Consider the following 18,582-nt stretch of genomic DNA (forward strand, 5'->3'; position numbering starts at 1 on the left):
GCAGATGATTGCTGGAGACACTGGGCAATGCTGGAGACACTGGGGCAGATTGATGGACACACTGGGGCAATGCTGAAGGACACACTGGGGCAGATTGCTGGAGACACTGGGGCAGATTGCTGGAGACACTGGGGCAATTCTGGAGACACTGGGGCAGATTGCTGGACACACTGGGGGCAATGCTGGAGGACACACTGGGGCAAATGATTGCTGGAGACACTGGGGCAATGCTGGAGACACTGGGGCAATGCTGGAGACACTGGGGCAGATTGCTGGAGACACTGGGGCAATTCTGGAAACACTGGGGCAGATTGCTGGAGACACTGGGGCAGATTGCTGGAGACACTGGGGCAATGCTGGAGACACTGGGGCAGATTGCTGGAGACACTGGGGCAATACTGGGGCAGATTGCTGGAGACACTGGGGCAATGCTGGAGGACACTGGGGCAGATTGCTGGAGACACTGGGGCAATGCTGGAGACACTGGGGCAATGCTGGAGAAACTGGGGCAATGCTGGAGACACTGGGGCAGATTGCTGGAGACACTGGGGCAATTCTGGAAACACTGGGGCAGATTGCTGGAGACACTGGGGCAGATTGCTGGACACACTGGGGGCAATGCTGGAGGACACACTGGGGCAAATGATTGCTGGAGACACTGGGGCAATGCTGGAGACACTGGGGCAATGTTGGAGGACACTGGGGCAGATTGCAGGAGACACTGGGGCAATTCTGGAAACACTGGGGCAGATTGCTGGAGACACTGGGGCAGATTGCTGGAGACACTGGGGCAATGCTGGAGACACTGGGGCAGATTGCTGGAGACACTGGGGCAATACTGGGGCAGATTGCTGGAGACACTGGGGCAATGCTGGAGGACACTGGGGCAGATTGCTGGAGACACTGGGGCAATGCTGGAGACACTGGGGCAATGCTGGAGAAACTGGGGCAATGCTGGAGACACTGGGGCAATGCTGGAGACACTGGGGCAGATTGCTGGAGACACTGGGGCAATGCTGGAGGACACTGGGGCAGATTGCTGGAGACACTGGAGCAATGCTGGAGACACTGGGGAAATGCTGGACACACTGGGGCAATGCTGGAGACACTGGGGAAATGCTGGAGACATTGGGTCAATGCTGGAGACACTGGGGCAATGCTGGATACACTGGGGCAATGCTGGATACACTGGGGCAATGCTGGCTGGAGACACTGAGGCAATGCTGGACACACTGGGACAGATTGCTGGACACACTGTGGGCAATGCTGGACAATTCGACATACTGAGACAGATTGCTGGACATACTGGGGCAGATTGCTGGACACACTGGTGGTAATATGCTGGACACACTGGGGCAGATTGCTGGACACACTGTCTGGGGGCAATGCTGGACACACTGGGGCAATATGCTGGACATACTGGGGCAGATTGCTGGACACACTGGGGGTAATATGCTGGACACACTGGGGTAGATTGCTGGACACACTGGGGCAATATGCTGGAGACACTGTCTGGGGGCAATGCTGGACAAACTGGGGCAGATTGCTGGACACTGGGGCAATATGCTGGACAACCTGGGGCAGATTGCTGGACACACTGGGGGTAATATGCTGGACACACTGGGGCAGATTGCTGGACACACTGGGGGCAGGACTAGAGGCATGGGCAGAATGTAGACACGGGGAATGATTGGAGACATGGGGCAGAATGAAAGACATGGATCATGGGGCAGGATGGATACGATGGCGACAGATGGGGCAGTATGTGGAGATCATATGGGGTAGAATGGATACTCATGAGGGCAGGATGCGAGAACATATGGCTGGAGCCAGGAATAAGACACACGGGGCCAGGGTGGGGAATATTATTACCATAGGGGCTAATTAAGGGATATTATTACTGCAGTGATGTATTTATTTTATTTTTTGAGTATACTGTTTTAAATGGAGGGGCGGTCCTGTTACTGTGTAGAGTGACACTATGTCCCCTTTTTTTCTTCATGTGGTGTAATGTAGAAGTTGTGAAAAATTAAGTAATGTGTTCTGCAAGCGGAGCTCGAGATAACTGTGTTTTTTCCTGCAGAAACGAGTCCTGGCTGGAAGAAATGATGGCGGTCTGTGCTGGATGAAAGATGAAGGACTTCACCTAGAGACGTCACTGGTGAGTCAGTGTTGCCTATACACTGACACTATACACTGTATACTATATACAGAGGTCCTGTGTACAATGTCACCAGTGATCACTGTATTACCTATACATTATATACAGAGCTCCTGTGTATAATACCACCAGTGATCTCTGTATTACCTCTACACAGACACTGCATACTAAGTACAGATCTCCTGTGAATACTGGCACTTATGGTGATAGTATTGTTTTTTTAAAATTTTTATTACTGATGAGTATTGTAGTATTCAGTCACTATGTGGTGGTAATATGTGGTCTGGAAATGGTGTTGTGGTATTTGTCCCTTATATGTGCTATTTGGTCACCAAGTGGTGGTAATATGTGGTCTTGACATGGTGCGGTGGTATTTGTTCCTTGTATGTGATATAATTCGATCACTGTGGTTGTAATTTGTGGTCTGGTCATGGTGCGGTGGTATTTGTTCCTTGTATGTGATATTATTGGTCAAAATATACCTAAATTGTATTGCAGATTTTAACAAATATTTAATAGGTTACAGTAGAGTAGGGCCCGGCCATTTTTCTGGAATAATCTGGTTTGGGTATATCATGACCCCCGTCACATGACCCCCATTACATGACCCACGTCACATGACCCCCGTCACATGACCGGGGGGCCCACAGTGTCTGGACAGCCCGGGGCCCTGGCTACCCTTAATCCACCCCTGAGTGTACCGTATGCAATCCGTATTTTCTGCGCCTCTCATACGTCCGTATAACTCGCTAGTGTGACGCCGGCCTAAGACTGCATGAAATATAAATTTTTAAGAGGGCACCATCACATAATATTATAGTAATAGTAATTATCTGGGATCACTACCATGCATGTAGGACATAATCATAACAGCCAAAGAGAAAAGAAAAGGTACATGCACATGAATGTAGGATCACCACACAGATAGCAAAGATAATTTCAAAAAAATGTATATTTTATTTTACACACCAAAAAAAACAGACATTACACACTATTTTAAAAACATCTAAAACTTGTTCCACATTGGAAGATATATGTTAGATCCGAATAATATCATATTTAGATTCAATATACAGAAAATAGATTGTTCTGTCTCCATCATACAATTTGTTCATATCTTTATTTGTTTTTAGTGCTTTGGCTCCCTCTAGCGGTCAGAGTTATGTTGGCAGTTCAATCTTCTGTGTTTGTATTATCCATGTCTGATTCTCCTCCTCCTTTGCAATGCATTATGGTAGCTCAGCCTCCATTTCCCTCCATTTTTCCTTTCACTTTCTTCAGTTTGCTTCCAAGGAAAGACGCTTCACTTCATCCCCCTTGCGATTGCATTGCCGGTATGTCTTCATGCTTTCTGTAGATATTTCTGCTCCATATTAGCCTAGCCTAGCCAGTTGTACTCCCAGTTCAGTTACTAGCTTTCTAAATGTTATGCATAATGTATATCATGTGTATTATGTATCTGTTCTATACCATGCACTGATTCTATGTATATCATTGTTCACAGTTTCACCGCATCAATATACCACTACGTTTAATAAAGCACAGACTCAACCACAGTCTCCTTATTGGACCCCGGGTATAGCGGTTTAGCTGACTGTATAGCTACGTATGAGCCTGCCTCATCTAGTGAGGACAGAACATAGATAAATATACACATAGTACCCGGCTGAAAATCACCATTGCATAAGGAGAGACCACAGTATGCTCCTTGTTACCCAATACACATTCTATATACAAGACATTTAACAAAGACTAGAGTGGACAATAGGGCAACTGATACCCCAATAACAAGGATTTAACCTGAGAAAAATATTTTGGCATAAATAGCCCAAATTACAAATGTTCTATAGAAAACCCAGGTATATACCATTTGTATATGGTGGTACTGATGATATTGGCATTTAGTACCCAGATGCACATAAAAATCCCTAATGTTATGTGTGGATTTATATGATCTATAGTACACAGGGATGCAGGCATCCAGAAATGTGCTCCCCTATATCCTCAAAATGAGAGGCTAAACATGCCACATAGAGCAATACCCAGCATACATGCTATTCATACTTCACCCTATACCGTCCAAAAGTCCACTAAAGTCCTCATGGTCCTAAATGCAAGGGTACATTCCGGGAAGGATTAAAGGACCCACGCGTTCCGACACAGTGTCTTTCTCAAGGTGGTAATATCTGTGGTCGGCGTTCTTATCTATTTATAGCCTAAAGGTACCGTCACATTAAGCGACGCTGCAGCGATCTAGACAACGATCCCGATCGCTGCAGCGTCGCTGTGTGGTCGCTGGAGAGCTGTCACACAGACAGCTCTCCAGCGACCAACTATGAGAAGTCCCCTGGTAACCAGTGTAAACATCGGGTTACTAAGCGCAGAGCCGCACTTAGTAACCCGATGTTTACCCTGGTTACCAGCGTAAACGTTAAAAAAAAAAAACACTACATACTTACATTCCGGTGTCTGTCCCCCGGCGCTGTGCTTTCCTGCACTGTCAGCGCCGGCCAGCCGTAAAGCAGAGCGGTGACACCACCCGTGTGCTTTACGGCCAGCCGGCTCTCCCAGCCAGTGCGGGGAAGCACAGCGCCAGGGGACAGACACCGGAATGTAAGTATGTAGTGTGCTTTTTTTTTTTTACGTTTACGCTGGTAACCAGGGTAAACATCGGGTTACTAAGTGCGGCCCTGCGCTTAGTAACCTGATGTTTACCCTGGTTACCAGTGAAGGCATCGCTGAATTGGCGTCACACACACCGATTCAGCGATGTCTGTGGGAGATCCAGCGACGAAATAAAGTGCTGGACTTTCTGCTCCGACCAACGATGGCACAGCAGGATCCTGATCGCTGCTGCGTGTCAAACTGAACGATATCGCTATCCAGGACGCTGCATCGTCACGGATCGCTAGCGATATCGTTCAGTGTGAAGGTACCTTAAGACTGCACACAGCTCCATGCATTGGAAAATGATGATAATAACCCCACAGCTGCCTATACTCAGTATGATGCCTCACAGCCCCATCACTGTATATAGGTGGCAACTAGAACCCTCCCACACAGCATGATATAGTTAGAGGCCCAAACACAGTTAATAATGGCCCTCACGTTTCCTCCACCAAGTATGATTGTAACCCTTACAGCTCCACCACATGCAAAATGATATCCCCTCCCACAGTATGATAATATTCTCCACAGTCCCCCCAACACACTAAGATGGACCCCATAGTCCTTTCACATAGTAATGGCTGTACACAACTCCTGACCTTCACGCACAAACTTCATGAGATCACCACAATTTTTCTTTTTATTAATTTGGCTTTGCTTCATTTCTCATAAAGCTCCTGAAGGGTAAACAAATTTAGTGACAGCAGTGTTGTATACTTTAAGGATTACTATTTTTCAAATGTCATCTCTTTTGGGGAATCTCCACTATATAGGCTCCTCAAAGTCACTTCAAAACTGAATAGGTCTCTACAAATATAAGTTTCATACATTGCCCTAAAATAAAGAAAAACTGCTGCTAAACTTTTAAACTTTCTACCAAAATGAAAGGACGTTTGAAAAATTATGCTAATTGTGCAAATTGTCTTTTCAGAGAGGAAGAGAACTAAAACTCTAGTGCCACCTATTGGAAGTAGCAATCTTACAAGTCAATGACGACCCTTTAACGAGCCATGTCACATGACTTAGGATAATAGCCCAAAATTATGCTGAAATACAGTAGAAGACATAAGGTAAATATTTTAACTTTTTTATGTAGTATAACTATGCAGTTTACAGGTAAAACATTCAAAGTTTGAATATATATAACATGTCAGGAAAAACATACTCTGAATAACTGGAATGTGGGACATTCCATCATTATAATCACAAAGTAACATGTCAGATTTGAAAAATAGGGTTTGGTCACTAAAAGGTTAAAATGCATTCTTCCCAATATGAGTTCTTTGATGTCTAACAATTTGAGATTCAGCTGAAAAAAATATCCCACATTCTGAATATGAAAATGGCTTCTCTCCTGTGTGAATTCTCTCATGTTTAACAAGTTGAAATTTCCTTATAAAACATTTTCCACATTCTGAGCATGAAAATGGCTTCTCTCCTGTGTGAATTCTCTCATGTTTAACAAGACTTGATTTATGTGTAAAACATTTTCCACATTCTGAACATGAAAATGGCTTCTCTCCTGTGTGAATTCTCTCATGTTTAACAAGACTTGATTTATGTGTAAAACATTTTCCACATTCTGAGCATGAAAATGGCTTCTCTCCTGTGTGAATTCTCTTATGTTTAACAAGACTTGATTTATGTGTAAAACATTTTCCACATTCTGAGCATGAAAATGGCTACTCTCCTGTGTGAATTCTCTCATGTTTAACAAGACTTGATTTATGTGTAAAACATTTTCCACACTCTGAACATGAAAATGGCTTCTCTCCTGTGTGAATTCTCTCATGTGTAACAAGTTGAAATTTCCTTATAAAACATTTTCCACATTCTGAGCATGAAAATGGCTTCTCTCCTGTGTGAATTCTCTCATGTTTAACAAGACTTGATTTATGTGTAAAACATTTTCCACATTCTGAGCATGAAAATGGCTTCTCTCCTGTGTGAATTCTCTCATGTGTAACAAGACTTGATTTATGTGTAAAACATTTTCCACATTCTGAGCATGAAAATGGCTTCTCTCCTGTGTGAATTCTCTCATGTGTAACAAGAGATGATTTATCTGTAAAACATTTTCCACATTCTGAGCATGAAAACGGCTTCTCTCCTGTGTGAATTCTTTCATGTGTAACAAGAGATGATTTCTTTGAAAAACATTTTCCACATTCTGAACAGGAAAATGGCTTCTCTCCTGTGTGAAATCTCTTATGTGTAACAAGAAATGATTTTTGACTAAAACATTTTCCACATTCTGAACATGAAAATGGCTTCTCTCCTGTGTGAATTCTCTCATGTCTAACAAGAAATGATTTTTGACTAAAACATTTTCCACATTCTGAACATGAAAATGGCTTCTCTCCTGTGTGAATTCTCTCATGTGTAGCAAGAAGTGATTTTGTACTAAAACATTTTTCACACTCTGAACATGAAAACGGCTTCTCTCCTGTGTGAATTCTTTCATGTGTAACAAGAAATGATTTTTGACTAAAACATTTTCCACATTCTGAACATGAAAATGGCTTCTCTCCTGTGTGAATTCTCTCATGTCTAAGAAGAAATGATTTTTGACTAAAACATTTTCCACATTTTGAACATGAAAATGGCTTCTCTCCCGTGTGAATTCTCTCATGAGCAACAAGAGATGATTTATGTGTAAAACATTTTCCACATTCTGAACATGAAAATGGCTTCTCTCCTGTGTGAATTCTTTCATGTGTAACAAGAACCGATTTCTCTGTAAAACATTCTTCATATTCTAAACATGAAAATGGCTTCTTCTTTGTGGGAGTTCTTTTATTTTCCACACTTATTTCACAACTTTTATTTTTCTCAACAGTCTGTGATGAATTAGGACATTGTACTTTAAAAGGATCCATGATTGAGATGTTGCCATGCTCTTCATATTGGACTTGTGCAATTCTACAATCATCTGCTTTAAAATCCAAACATGTGAGATGTCTTTCGGAGCTCCCGATACGGCCATCTGCCAAGAATAAATCTGATTTAATTTTTGAGCAAAATAACCTTAATACTTATATTTACCTAAATGTAAAACATTAAGAAAAGTAAACATAAAAAAGTTACATACAAATTGCAAGGTGTGTAGCAATGTTCTATTATTAACTCACTAAAGTGTAATTTGCATAATGTGATGATTCCACAAAGAATCAATTGTACTAATATTCATTCTCAGTCATTGGCCAGTGCAATCATCAAATAAAACATTTGTGATTGGTTGCATAATTCATATGACAATAAAAATGATCATTGTCGACAGCACATCATCCCTTTAGTGTAAATTGAGGATATACTGCATTATTAAAAAAGCCATGAGATAAGGAAACAAATCATTATTGCTATATGAAAATGAAAGCTAATAAGCCCCAATCAAATTCCTATATCATCAATCAGTGCTCATTGATGAAATTATACTCTCCTTGCAGCCACTCGATTTGATTCTTCAGGAGTCACCTCTCTGTGTTATAGCTCCATGCAACACCTCAATGACTTGAAGTGAGCGGCTGCAGGGAAATTATAACTTCAATTTCTCCCGGTAGCCACTTTCCCAGTAAAACAGCCTAACATGCTTTAAATATTATTTACCTACAGGTTACCAATATATCTACAGGTAAAGAGCGTTTTTGTAGCTGACAGGTTTTCTTTAACCCCTTAAGCCCCGAGGGTGGTTTGCACGTTAATGACCGGGCCAATTTTTACAATTCTGACCACTGTCCCTTTATGAGGTTATAACTCTGGAACGCTTCAACGGATCCCGGTAATTCTGACATTGTTTTCTCGTGACGTATGGTACTTCATGTTAGTGGTAAAATTTATTCGATATAACTTGCGTTTATTTGAGAAAAAAACAGAAATTTGGCAAAAATTTTGAAAATTTCGCAATTTTCCAACTTTGAATTTTTATACCCTTAAACCACAGAGATATGTCATGCAAAATACTTAATAAGTAACATTTCCCACATGTCTACTTTACATCAGCACAATTTTGGAATCAAATTTTTTTTTGTTAGGGAGTTATAAGGGTTAAAAGTTGACCAGCAATTTCTCATTTTTACAACACCATTTTATTTTAGGGACCACATCTCATTTGAAGTCATTTTGAGGGGTCTATATGATAGAAAATACCCAAGTGTGACACCATTCTAAAAACTGCACCCCTCAAGGTGCTCAAAACCACATTCAAGAAGTTTATTAACCCTTCAGGTGTTTTACAGGAATTTTTGGAATGTTTAAATAAAAATGAACATTTAACTTTTTTTCACACAAAATGTATTTCAGCTCCAATTTGTTTTATTTTACCAAGGGTAACAGGAGAAAATGGACCCAAAAAGTTGTTGTACAATTTCTCCTGAGTACGTTGATACCCCATATGTGGGGATAAACCACTGTTTGGGCGCATGGCATATCTCGGAAGGAAAGGAGCGCCATTTGACTTTTCAATGCAAAATTGACTGGAATTGAGATGGGACGCCATGTTGCGTTTGGAGAGCCCCTGATGTGCCTAAACATTGAAACCCCCCACAAGTGACACCATTTTGGAAAGTAGACCCCTTAAGAAACTTATCTAGATGTGTGGTGAGCACTTTGACCCACCAAGTGCTTCATAGAAGTTTATAATGCAGAGCCGTAAAAATAAAAAATCATATTTTTTCACAAAAATGATTTTTTGCCCCCAATTTTTTATTTTCCCAAGGGTAAGAGAAGAAATTAGACCACAAAAGTTGTTGTGCAATTTGTCCTGAGTACGCTGATACCCCATATGTGGGTGTAAACCATTGTTTGGGCGCATGGCAGAACTCGGAAGGGAAAGAGCGCCATTTGACTTTTCAATGCAAAATTGACTGGAATTGAGATGGGATGCCATGTTGCGTTTGGAGAGCCCCTGATGTGCCTAAACATTGAAACCACCCACAAGTGACACCATTTTAGAAAGTAGACCCCCTAAGGAACTTATCTAGATGTGTTTTGAGAGCTTTGAGCCCCCAAGTGTTTCACTACGGTTTATAACGCAGAGCCGTGAAAATAAAAATTCTTTTTTTTTTTTTCACAAAAATGATATTTTAGCCCCCAGTTTTGTATTTTCACAAGGGTAACAGGATAAATTGGACCCCAAAAGTTGTTGTCCAATTTGTCCTGAGTACGCCGATTGTTGTGAATTCTGTTGTCGAACTCCCTCCTGTGGTCGTGAATGGTACTTCGGCGAGTTCTGTCCATGGACTCCCTCTGGTGGCTGTGAGTGAAGTTGCTGCTTCTGAGGTTCCTTACACAGGTGACGTGGTTTATCCTTTGGTTGGCTGCTCTATTTAACTCCACTCAGATCGTTACTCCATGCCAGCTGTCAATGTTCCTGTGCTGGTTCAGTTCGCTTTTGGATCTTCTGGAGACCTGTCTCTTCCTGCAAGAAGCGAAGTCCCCGTTTGTTATTTTCTGTTCATGGTTTTCTAGTCCAGCTTGCTTTCATGATTTTGTCTTGCTAGCTGGAAGCTCTGGGATGCAGGGTGGCGCCTCCGCACCGTGAGTTGGTGCGGGGGTCTTTTTGCACACTCTGCGTGGTCTTTTGTAGTTTTGTGCTGACCGCAAAGATACCTTTCCTATCCTCAGTCTATTTAGTTAGTCTGGCCTCCCTTTGCTAAACCTGTTTCATTTCTGTGTTTGTGACTTTCATCTTAACTCACAGTTAATATTTGTGGGGGGCTGCCTTTTCCTTTGGGGAAATTTCTCTGAGGCAAGGTAGGCTTTATTTTCTATCTCTAGGGCTAGCTAGTTCTTAGGCTGTGCCGAGGCGTCTAGGCCTGTTAGGTACGCTCCACGGCTATTTCTAGTGTGTGTGATAGGATTAGGGATTGCGGTCAGCAAAGTTCCCACTTCCCAGAGCTTGTCCTGTGAGTTTAACCATCAGGTCATTCCGGGTGCTCCTAACCACCAGGTCACAACAGCCGATACCCCATATGTGGGGGAAACCACTGTAATCCCAACCCTAATCCCAATTGTAAATATAATCCAAACCCTAACCCTAACTTTAGCCCCAACCCTAACTTTAGCCCCAACCCTAATCCTAACTTTAGCCCCAACCCTAACCCTAACTTTAGCCCCAACCCTAACCCCAACCCTAGCCCCAATCCTAGCCCTAACCCCAACCCTAGCCCTAACCCAGCCCCAACCCTAGCCCCAACCCTAGCCCTGATGGGAAAATGGAAATAAATACATTTTTTTAATTTTATTATTTTTCCCTAACTAAGGGGGTGATGAAGGGGGGTTTGATTTACTTTTATAGCGTTTTTTATATTGGATTTTTATGATTGGCAGCTGTCACACACTAAGACGCTTTTTTTATAGCAAAAAAGTTTTTGCGTCTCCACATTTTGAGACCTATATTTTTTCCATATTTTGGTCCACAGAGTCATCTGAGGTCTTGTTTTTTGTGGGACGAGTTGACGTTTTTATTGGTAACATTTTTGGCACGTGACAGTTTTTGATCACTTTTTATTCCGATTTTTGTGAGGCAGAATAACCAAAAACCAGCTATTCATGAATTTCTTTTGGGGGAGGCGTTTATACCGTTCCACATTTGGTAAAATTGATAAAGCAGTTTTATTCGTCGGGTCAGTACGATTACAGCGATATCTCATTTATATCTTTTTTTTTATGTTTTGGCGCTTTTATACGATAAAAGCTATTTTATAGAAAAAATAATTATTTTGGCATCGCTGTATTCTCAGGACTATAACTTTTTTATTTTTTTGCTTATTATGCTTTGTGGCAGCTCGTTTTTTGCGGGACAAGATGACGTTTTCAGCGGTACCATGGTTATTTACATCCGTCTTTTTGATCGCGTGTTATTCCACTTTTGTTCGGCAGTATGATAATAAAGCGTTGTTTTTTGGCTCTTTTTTTTTTTCTTTTCTTACGGTGTTCACTGAAGGGGTTAACTAGTGGGACAGTTTTATAGGTTGGGTCGTTACGGACGCGGCGATACTAAATATGTGTACTTTTATTGTTTTTTTTTTTTAGATAAAGAAATGTATTTATGGGAATAATAATTTTTTTTTATTTAGGATTTTTTTTTTTTTACACATGTGGAAATTTTTTTTTTTTAACTTTTTTACTTTGTCCCAGGGGGGGACATCACAGATCGCCGATCTTACAGTTGCACAGCACACTATACGATTTACCTACGATCACGACCAGCGATATGACCAGCTCTCCAGCGACCAACGATGCCGAGGTCCCTGGGTAAACATCGGGTAACTAAGCGCAGGACCGCGCTTAGTAACCCGATGTTTACCCTGGTTACAAGCGTAAAACTAAAAAAAAACAAACAGCACATACTTACATTCTGGTGTCCGTCAGGTCCCTTGCCGTCTGCTTCCCTCTGCTTCCCGCACTGTGACTGCCGGCCGTAAAGTGAAAGTGAAAGCATAGCCGCTGTGCTCTGCTTTCACTTTACGGCCGGCAGTCACAGTGCGGGAAGCAGACGGCAAGGGACCTGACGGACACCAGAATGTAAGTATGTGCTGTTTGCTTTTTTTTAGTTTTACGCTTGTAACCAGGGTAAACATCGGGTTACTAAGCGCGGTCCTGCGCTTAGTTACCCGATGTTTACCCTGGTTACAAGCGAACGCATCGCTGGATCGCATCGCTAGATCGGTGTCACACACACCGATCTAGCGATGACAGCGGGAGATCCAGCGATGAAAGAAAGTTCTAAACGATCTGCTACGACGTACGATTCTCAGCAGGATCCCTGATCGCTGCTGCGTGTCAGACACAGCGATATCGTAACGATATCGCTGGAACGTCACGAATCGTACCGTCGTAGCGATCAAAATGGTATAGTGTGACGGTAGCCTAAGATCGGCGATCTCACTCACATCGCTGCAGGCTTACAGAGCTGCAGCTGCAGCCTGCTCCTGACCTGGAAGTACTCCCTGCAGGACCCGGATGCAGCCCCGCGGCCATTTTGGATCCGGGGCCTGCAGGGAGAAGACGCTCGGTACAAGGTGAGCACATCACCTTGTACCGATCGTCTCAGGGAAGCACGCAGGGAGCCCCCTCCCTGCGCGATGCTTCCCTGTGCCGCCGGCACACCGCGATCATGTTTGATCATGGTGTGCCGGGGGTTAATGTGCCGGGAGCGGTCCGTGACTGCTCCTGGCACATAGTGCCGGATGTCAGCTGCGATAGTCAGCTGACACCCGGCCGCGCTCCCCCCTTGAGCCCGGCTGATCGCTATGACGTACTATCCCGTCGGTGGGAATTAAGGCCCACCCCACCTCGACGGGATAGTACGTCATATGGGATTAAGGGGTTAAGGGTTCATTTACACAGGCAGATATTAGCCTGTAACAAGCACTGACTCATGATGTCGGAATATTTTTTCTTTCTCCCCATTTTGTTGAATGATAAATAATAATTGGCTTTTGGCTTCCATATTGCATGTTTTAGTGTGTGCTGTGCAAATTATGCCTATTCTATACCACTGGCACCCCATCATCCATGTGACAGAGTGCAGGACTTGATCATATTGCGTAACTTGTGCCTAGAGAAATGCTCAGGTGTCAGTACTACTGGGTGGTGTCCGTCTCACACAATCGATGACCGTTGCATGCAGAACAGAGGAGACATATGGTCATGTATTAGGAAGTCATGGCCATGAGGGGGCATTGTTGTACTCTATGAGGGGGGCTGTAGTATACTGTGAGGGGCGCTGCATTTTACTATATGTACTATATGGGACCTGCATTATACTGTATCGAGGACTATCTGTACCAATCATTCTTCCTCAGCCGTGCGTTAGGGTAGGTTAACATGGTCAGTAAATGATACAGGTTGGACGCTGTGTACTTGTGCAGCATCCAGATGAAACAGCATAGTGGATCGGATTTCAAGAAATCCCATGCCCACTATGCGTGCATCGATGCCCGCAGCTCACCATGGAGACCGACATGAGTCACGTCTCTCCAGACTGCTGCATGTCTATTCATCTTGCGGAGACAGGAGCCTCAGCAAGGTAAATTTCACTTGTACAATGTATTGGATGCCGTGAATCCGAACGGTTCAATGAAAACATGCGGAATCACCTACGTTCAATAGCCAGCAGTGGACATGTGCTGCATCCAAAGCGCTGCCAAGTACTGAAAGTTGGAACATACCCAAAAGAGGCCGGGAAAGAAGCATGGAGCGACATCAATATTTTCGATCATGCTTGTTTAGCTGCCTGAACTCAGCCCATGTAAATACAACAGAAATGTTTGTGTGATGGTGCAATTTGTGAGCATTGAGGACACCACTTTAAACTTTACCCAGGGCCCCACTTTGTCTAACTCCAGCCCTGCTTAGATCTAAGTTATAGATACACAACTGGTCTTATTACATATAGCTATGTAACCGGTCTTATTACATTTTCAGTCATATATAATCTGTATTTTAGCTGAATGGAGGAATCTATGGCCAAAAAAGGTGAGAAAACACATAACATATAACTTCAAGCCTAAAATTTTCTAGTCCGGTGAATGAGGAGAAATTGACTCTTCTTTGCTCTATTTAATGGTGACTCCTCACTGGGGCAGTTACCTGTAGGAACGTCCTCTTTGTACCACTCATCATATCGCAGATCGCGTTTTCCTTTCTCCATTATGGCTTCAGCTTTGATATTCTTCAGATATTTGGCTGGATGTCAAAGCTGTGAAAGTAATAATGTAAAAGTAACAGACAGAAAGAAAACTCAGGTGGAATGTTCTAGATGGAGGCTTTTACAACAAGTTCATGATGCACCTGAGCCCCCAAAAGATGCTGACATCTCTGCCTCCTATATCACTGGGGCTGCCAGTACGGCAGCGTGTAGTGATAGAAGAAGGCGTCACTGTAAGTAACTGCATTATGGCAGTGATTTCCTTCATTATTTTGTTTTCATATTTCATTTTTAAGTTTACATAAATTGAGGAATATTTTACCTGGTAATATTTTATTTTTGGGGCTCATGCTATTTTTTGTGAGGTTGGAAGCAATTTAGCAGTTTTTTTATGGCATTCACTTCTGATATAAATGCATTGTTAGAAAAGTCATCCACCCTTTTTTTTATATTTACTTGTATCCTTGATGCCAATGCAGTTGAAAGCAATGGTGAAGAAGGGAGCGTTAGCCATCATTCTCCCTCTGCGTCTGCCATCTCAGTGCAGCAGGTCCAATAAAATCTCTATTCTGCTCTCGCTGTGCCGATCAGTGAATTGCTCCACAGTGCTCGCTGTGGAGAAGTGGGGCACTGGGGAGAGGTGAGTATTTATTTTTTTAATGTAGGGACCATTATACTATATGGAGGACTATGTGGGGCCATTATACTGTATGATGGGCTATGTTGGAACATTATTCTGAATAGAGGACTATGTGAGGCAAATTATACTAGATGGTGTGTAACGCTCACACTCTGACTGGTTGGCGCGAGCGTGGGGGAGTTGTGGCCCTACTGTGCCACAAATCAGACTAACCTGGAAGGGGCGTGACTAAGCAGCTACCTTGGTGTTCACTAGAGCCTCTGATGGTGAGGTCAGGCTTGTGCGGCATGTAGCTGCCAGGTACCACTCCAAGGTGGTGTCTGGCTGTGGCTTTTGATCCCACTGGGGGATGGAACACTGGCAGGCAGGTGGGTATGACTGAGGCAATGGCAGGCAAGTGAGCACTGCCGAGACACAGGCAGGCGGGCTCAGCTGAGACACTAACACGTGGGCAAGACTGGCACTCTGGCAGGCGGACGCAGCTGAGACACTGACATGTGGGCACGGCTGGCACTCTGGCAGGACAGGCGGACACGGCCGGCACTCTGGCAGGACAGGCGGACACGGCCGGCACTCTGGCAGGACAGGCGGACACGGCCGGCACTCTGGCAGGACAGGCGGACACGGCCGGCACTCTGGCAGGACAGGCGGACACGGCCGGCACTCTGGCAGGACAGGCGGACACGGCCGGTACTCTGGCAGGACAGGCGGACACGGCCGGTACTCTGGCAGGACAGGCGGACACGGCCGGTACTCTGGCAGGACAGGCGGACACGGCCGGTACTCTGGCAGGACAGGCGGACACGGCCGTTACTCTGGCAGGACAGGCGGACACGGCCAGTACTCTGGCAGGACAGGCGGAGACACGGCCAGTACTCTGGCAGGACAGGCGGAGACACGGCCAGTACTCTGGCAGGACAGGCGGACACGGCCGGTACTCTGGCAGGACAGGTACTGACTAGGTAGAGACCGGAATACAAGCAGGCATATGGAAACAGGAAGGCATATGGAAACAGGTAGGGACCTGTTCAGACAGGAGGTTATATGAGAACAGGTAGGAATCTGACCAATAGGTTGCAGAATGGAAGTAGAGCAGAACCGCAGAGAGCAGATGCAAAGCAGAACCACAAGAGGCAGAGCTAAGAGCAGAAATGTAGGAAGCGGAGCTAAGAGCAGAACTGCAGGAGGCAGAGCTAAGAGCAGAGCTGAAGGAGGCGGAGCCAAGAGCAGAAATAATGGAGGCAGAGTCAAGAGCAGAACCGCTGGAGGCGGATTCAAGAGCAGAAAGGCGCAGAGCCATAGAATGCAGCGAGCAGAGAAGAGAGGCTAAGAGCCACAGGTTGCGGTGGGCAGAGCAGAGCCGCAAGGTGCGCAGCAAAGCAAAACAGAGCAGAGTCATGGGTTTTGCAGCAAGCAAAGAAGAGCCGCAAGGAGATCAACAGAGCAGAGCCGCAAGGTGCACAGAACGGAGCAGAGCTGCTGATTTGCAGCAAGCAGAACAGAGAGGCGCAGAGCCACAGGTTGTGTTGAGCAGAGCTGGAGGGAGTGAACACAAGGGAACGCACAGCTGAATGGGTATGGCAAACAGGCAAGGAGACAACAGGAACAGACATAGACCAGAGTACAGACTAAGACAGACATGGAAACAAGAACTGGAAAAGGCTTCAGACCTGGGTATGCAGCCCCAGAAAGGCAGAGACAGGACAGGACCTGGCAGCTCAGTAGCAAGACACTAACTGAGGGAGAAATTTGCTCATGCATTCCCCTATGGTGGGAATGCCTTAAGTACCTGAGACCTCTTGGAAATTGGCAGGGGGCACCTTAGGAGTGGGTTAGACAAGGGCAATGGCTGCATATAAATATGCTGTGAGCTTTGTCCTACATATGACCTGTTGAAGTGCAATGTATCGTCGTCTGTAATTGCTCCATCATTTTATCTGCCTGCTGTTGGTATGATGATGCCACAATAAAGGATTTTGTTGCACGGGACTGTTTGTGCCTATCTGCTTTCTTAACGGAAACACAGATTGTTATTCTTTGAAAGTGGCACCCGTAATCCCTGGTGTGTGTGCAGCTTCATTAACCTGAGGTCATACAGCTGTGCCTTCATCATGATTCTCTCCCATGATAGGTAATGTCGACTATGTGTGGCCATTATGCTGTATGGAGGACTATGTGGAGTCATTACACTGTATGGAAGACTATTTTGTGCCCATTATATTGTATGCAGGACTATGTAGAGCCCATTATACTGTATAGAGGACTATGTGAGTCCATTATACTGTATAGAGTACTATACAGAGTCATCACACTGTACTGAAGACTATGTGATTTCCATTATAATATATGTAGTAATATGTTGGGCCCGGCCAACTATTTTGTATGGTTGACTACGGAGGTTCCACTATACTGCATGGAGGACTATGTGGGCCTATAATACTGTGTGTATGGCTTTGTGGAGATCACAGTTGTGGCATCATACTTTGCTGGGGGAATTACCAACCTAGAAGAAAAGCTGTACAAATGTAATGAAATAGAACCACCTGGAACTAATAATGAAACACAATATCCCTCTCTAAATTACAATCCCTGCAGGAATCTGGTTTAAAAAAAAAAAAAATGTTTAGCTGCATTTAAAAGGGAAGTTACCAACCTAGATGGAATCCTGTATGACTAATATATATACCATGTTTTCTGGCGTACAAGATGACTCCCCTGACAATCTCAAAAGTCGGCAGTCATCCTATATGCCAGGTGTCGTCTTACACGGTGAGTGTGTGGCTCTGCGGTCGCCGCATATGGTGCGGGGAGCGGTCCCGATGACAAGGTGCCTCGCCGGGAAGGTGTAAGTGAATCAAGCCCATTCTTTTATCCCATTACCTCCTTCTTTCACCTGTCTGGCCCACCCTTCTCTGCCTCTCAAGTCTCCGGAGGATGGAAATGAAGCCGCTCCTTCTCTTTCACCTGTCTGGCCCGCCCTTCGAATCTTGCGGGGATGGAAGTGAAGCGGCTCATGTGCCACTACACTTCCATTCTCGCGAGATTTGAGAGGCAGAGAAGGGCGGGCCAGACGGGTGAAAGATGGAGGTAATAGGATACAAAAACTGTATCACTTAGTAGTCACTTAGTCATCGGGACTGCTCCCCGCACCATATGCGGCGACCGCAGAGCTCAGCACACACCATATAGGACGACACCTGGCATATAAGATGACCCCCGACTTATACGGTGAGTATATCCTGAACTCTATATTTTAAATGGAAAAGTTGGGGGTCTTCTTATACGCCCAGTCATCTTATAAGCCGGAAAATACGGTATATTGGTATAGAAGCATGTAGAACTAATAATGAAATACAACATTGTCTATACATTGTATTTTGAAGGAGAGGGGGGTATTGATGATCTCTTCACCTAGTTCGTTTATACAATTTTTCAATGTACTGTAAGTAACACAAAAATCCC

The 18,582-nt window shown here is 44.3% G+C and overlaps 1 pseudogene; it reads right to left on the reverse strand.

Moving 5' to 3' along the window:
- Window positions 1-16,179, reverse strand: part of LOC138645819 (zinc finger protein 585A-like) — a 70,995-nt pseudogene extending 54,816 nt beyond the window's left edge.
- Between the last annotated feature and the right edge of the window lie 2,403 nt (window positions 16,180-18,582).

Source organism: Ranitomeya imitator, chromosome 7 (genome assembly GCF_032444005.1).
Source record: "Ranitomeya imitator isolate aRanImi1 chromosome 7, aRanImi1.pri, whole genome shotgun sequence".
In the NCBI taxonomy this organism is placed as follows: Eukaryota; Metazoa; Chordata; class Amphibia; order Anura; family Dendrobatidae; genus Ranitomeya; species Ranitomeya imitator.